The sequence below is a fragment of the Sinocyclocheilus grahami genome, unplaced genomic scaffold (genome assembly GCF_001515645.1).
Source record: "Sinocyclocheilus grahami isolate Dianchi unplaced genomic scaffold, SAMN03320097.WGS_v1.1 scaffold1304.1, whole genome shotgun sequence".
NCBI classification, from domain to species: domain Eukaryota; kingdom Metazoa; phylum Chordata; class Actinopteri; order Cypriniformes; family Cyprinidae; genus Sinocyclocheilus; species Sinocyclocheilus grahami.
The window spans coordinates 8,192-13,385 of NW_015506483.1; the positions used below are offsets into that span (position 1 = coordinate 8,192).

At 35.7% G+C, this 5,194-nt stretch overlaps 1 pseudogene; it reads left to right on the forward strand.

The window, feature by feature from the left end:
- Positions 1–607: 607 nt before the first annotated feature.
- On the forward strand, positions 608–3,332 carry LOC107569027 (uncharacterized; annotated as a pseudogene).
- The last annotated feature ends 1,862 nt before the right edge of the window (positions 3,333–5,194 follow it).

The window sequence follows — 5,194 nt, forward strand, 5'->3', positions numbered from 1 at the left end:
TACATCTTTTGAATATACTGTGAGAACTCATTGCCCCGTTAGCTCGGAGAGCTTTATTTTGCCTCCTCAATAAGTTTTGTCAGTTGTTTTGTTTATTGGTCTAATTCTTGTTTCTTGGGTTGCATTGGTTAGTCACTCAATTAATTAATTATCTTGTGCTTCGTTCCCCCACTTCTGAATTATGTTGTATTGATAAGGAGTTATCACAAAGTAAGTCTGTTTAGTTGTGCTGTCTTACACAATATATAGTAAATGTAAGTTAAAGTGTCGCCGATGTAACCGGTTAAAACTTGGAGTGACGATGAGGTCTTAAAATGTATGGAAAGAGTCTTAAAAAGGTCTTAAAAGGTATTAAATTTAACTCCATGATTCCTGTATATACCCTGTTATGATAGGATATTTTCATGCCTGTTTAATGAACAAATAATTATTGCACATGCACAAGTGAAAGAGTTCGTATGACACAAACGGTTTACAGGGTTAATATAGGTCACAGTACAATAGGACACTGAAGAGAACTTTCTACTGACTCCGACAAACACCAGGAGAAAGATGCCCAGGGTCTCACCTGTGAACATGCCATAGACATAGTCCTGCTGCAGGAGCCATGAGGACCATGTTGGAGAACTTTCACATGCTTTGGAGGAAGAGTAGGGTAACATCTTACAGTAAAAACGGGCAAATTTGCCGCAGTCCATGAGGATTAGGTGCACTGTATATTAATGATTATAATTCTACTGAATGTCAACTGACACCCTGAAGTGAACATTTGATGACATTGAGACATCAGGGCTCAGGGGGGCTCTGTTCCTCGCTCTCCCTGAAGAGACAAGTATTAATCTTTATTTATTGATTTTTCTCTTTTTTTTTAAGTTGATTACAACTTTAGATTCTATGACTAACATGTACCTTACATTCATTATATTAACATCAACTGTCATATGTAACTAATTGTAACTACTCAAATTGTTATTTATAATTGTTAGATAGATGTAAGTACTCAAAGCTAAATCCATGTTTGTATTTCTTCCAGATGATCTGTCTGAACTGCACTACTGTGGCATTGAAGATTGACCATCAACTAAGAGCATCTTTAGTGAGTCAACAGACAGCAACAAACAAAACACATTTAAGGTTAAATAGTTTTTTTAATCACTCTCAAAATGTTGGAGTACACAAATTGTCTCTGTGCAGCATGTTTTTAAATTTACTAGTGCACACACATGTAAAGTGTAATCGACATTTTTTGGGGTGGGGACTGTGCAATGTCCTTCACACACCATTATGGTATAGGCTTTATTTTTTACTTCTATTACTATAATTATTTCAACAATTTAAAATTTACTTGTCCTAATTTAATATAAAATTAATGTTCGAATTTGATAATAAATATCTCTGTGTACATATACTAAATGTGCAGTTTTTCTCTTTCTGAATAAAGTTCACAAAAGCTTTAAAACACCTTACACAGCGTCATCTCAACTTGATGTCCTTTTTTTTTGGAAAAAAAAAAATATGTTAGTTTGCTTTTGAGCCACTTGTTAAAGTTAAAGTAATTGCAATGAATCATCACAATAAAAACAAGTCTTTTTTACTAATAATGAATACAGTATGTTAAAAAAAAATCCTTATTGAATTTGGGGGCCTTGATGTCTGTTGCTGTTCACATCTGACTAAATTATAAAACGGGAGATCTATGAGGCGCCACGTAGGATTTAAATCAAACTTCGCTTATCAATACATACATAAAACATAAAAATTACTCACATCGCATATACATGTATACTATTGGATGTTCAAAAGAAAATATGAAATACACGTGTACACTAATATGAAATCCATACCAATACATCTTATGTTAGTAATGAATGCATAAACACTTGTGAATAACTTGCATATGCATATAAACATGACGCATGCATACACCTATAGACACTTGCTTATATGTATAAACTCAATCCATGCATATACACCTACAAACACTCGCACATGAATATAAACTTGATGCACGCATACACATCCATAAAACACTCGCACATACATACAAAATAAAATTCACAAACGCAGCATTTTGGAATCAGACCGTTGGAGTTTGCAGAACTCTCTAACTATGAGTTGAACACACTTGTCAGATATTCTGGGCAGTCTCCGGTCTCGCTCCATCCGCATCCAGCGTTGGAGGGTGAGACAAAGTTTTCCTTTGTTTAGACAAAGGTCCTATTGGAAGGTCACTCAGGCGCCGATGTGCTGTCAGAAGAAGAATTGATTCTGTGCAAACTCCTAACCAACTGTGGTATGTCCAGCAGTTATTTGACAACTTCATTAAAATATCCCTTAAAATGAACTAATGTTAATGAATTAAGTTTTGTGTTTATGTTGTAATATAAATCATCCCGCAAAAATCATGTAAGCTACACTTTTACTAAACGAAGGTTAATTTTCCTAAGGGGCTATTCCACGTGACATTATAAAACAATTAGAACAGTCCAATTAAACACTTAATAAATATAAGCTACTAGTGAGTGATCTCTCTCTTGACAGGCCTATAGACGGAAGCCATAAACTGGTCAGGCTGGTTTTCCACGGGTGTGTTGATGGATATAGCTGCACCATTATTTATCTCGACTGTCTGACCAATAATAGAGCATTAAGTGCTCTGCCTTTTTTCCAAGAAGGGGTTCAAAACTTTGGATTGCCATCAAGGGTTAGATGGCATGGAAAACATAGAGGTTGCACGTTACATGTTAAATAGAAGAGGACTAAAAGGTGGTGTCATTATGAGCCACAGTGTCCATAATCAAAGGATTGAACGTTTATGGGCAGAGCTGAACAGAGTTGTTTGAGATTATTATTCAGACTGGTTTACTTTCATGGAGGACCAAGGTATACTAGACTCTCTGTGTGAGCTTCATGTATTTTGTTTGCATTTTATTTACAAACCTTGGATCCAGAAGGCAGTTAGGGAATTTAGGGACATGTGGAATAACCATGGACTGTCAACTGAAAGAGGACAAACCCCTCTGCAGTTATGGCACAGGGGTATTGTTAGTCATATTGGAATCAACAGCACAGCTATATCTGGCGTGTTAGAGAGTGATGAACATTTTGACATCAATGAAAACAGACCAGCTCCTGAACTACAGAGCAGGAATAATATAATAGTTCCTGAAAACTTTTACTGTACCGCCCAAATGACACTACCATGGAAAACATTCTGGATACATTTAACCCATTACAAAATGATGGAAAATCACGGAATTGATCTGTTTTTGGCACTTGTACACTTATTGGAAAGACAAGTGTTGACAAATGTTGCATTAAGGCAATGCTAGTCCTCTTAAGCATTATCCTATAGTTAAAGGTTTAAACAAGTACGGCTAAGATTGATTCTAACATTGCTGAAACTTATTTAATAAAGAGTTGTTCTTAGACTAAAACAATGCCTCAAAAGCCTTTGGCACAACATTAACACATCTTAGCATTTAAAAGTGTCTCTTACTCCTTGCCAAATCCCTGGGTATTATTAATGGCAAATTCCATGTTGCTTTTAAAGACACCATATGTGCTATATAATGGCAGGCGAAGGCAGTTGATGCATGTATTTGTAACTGGAAATCTTTGAGGAGTTTCTGTGTTATGGTGAAAGGCAGTAGAAGGCTGAGGATGAAATCCAATTTGTGGGACCTGATCGGCTCCTGTAGCAAATGCTAAGATTGCTCCAAGCCTCTGTGACCCCTCCTCTGAGTGAACAGAAGAAAACTAAATATCAACAATTATACTGTCACAGTCATGGACGTCTTTTGTTGTGTCTTCATTTAGTTTCTGTCGTGGTTTGATCAGTTCATTCAGTTCACCTGTGTTTGATTAGTTGTCATCCTCAGCTTCCTGTCCCTCGTTATCTCACCCTACTTAAGTTCCCCTTTCAGTTCAGTTAGCTGCCGGTTATTAGTTGTGTATGCTGCTTGTGTTGTCCTGTAGCTGCATCATCTTTGGTTACAATTAAATGTTATTTGGATTACGTTTGTCTTCGTGCGCCTTCCTTCAACAAGAGCGTGACATATACAGTGTATTTGAAAGGAAAAAATTCAACTGCAAAACTGTTGCCATGTTATGACATAGATAGCCCATATAAAAACTGCAAAATGTTAATATTTAAAAAAGGATCATAAAAATTGTATTTCGTTTTCTATTTCGTAGTACTGCCCTGACCAAGCTATTTCACATAACAGATGTTTACATGTAATTTAGAACATTCAATAATTTTCAAGAATCTTGACATTCAAGAATTTACAAAAACACTCCAAAAAGATAAGATACACTCATTTCTTAATACTGTATGATGTCACCTGGACAATTAACACTTCTTATGTTTGTGATAGTTGTTCATGACTCTCATGTTTGTCCTTGACCTGGCTCTTAATGTATTGTGTTGCCTTCCTGTTAATATTTGCATCACTTAATATTTGAAACTTTAGTAACTGATGTGTATAAATCTATCCTTAGTGTGAAAAGATAAATCTCTACATCATACCTCACTGTTGGAACAAGCTCACAAATGCAGATAATGGTGGAAAAGCATACACATTGTAGGATTTTTTAAAGTGCTGTGGACAGTTTAATGCCTAATAAAACAAGACATTCATGAACAGCTATCATGAAGTTCAAAAACATACAACACATAAAATTGAGAAATTTAGAAGTGTCTGTACACCTTTGAACTGGGTTATTTTGGTAAATTCAAGCATTATTATTATTGTTGTGTTATGTGAAATACCTCATTCAGGTCAGTGCTAAATAAAACAATGTAATTCATATGATCCCTCGTATGAAAATATTATTCATTTGGTCTGTCTTTTTTAATTAATGGCAATAAGTCAATGATGATCTGTAAAGTAAATTATTATCCCCTATCATAAGAAACTGAAAATTGAGCTAAAATGCACGTTTTGGCACCTGATGTCAATCCCAAGATCTCTCACACCACACATTTGTATTTACTATTCTTTTTTTTATGATCAATGCTGAATTTATGAGAATAACAACTGTTCCACTTCAAACGTGATTCCTGGCTTCGTCCCACAAGCACCACAGCGAGCTGATAGAGATCATCAGAAACAAGGGAGGAGTTGTCAGAGAGAAGACCTGGAATATACTGAATGTGCTTGATCAGGGGCCGTATGTACAAAGCCGCTCA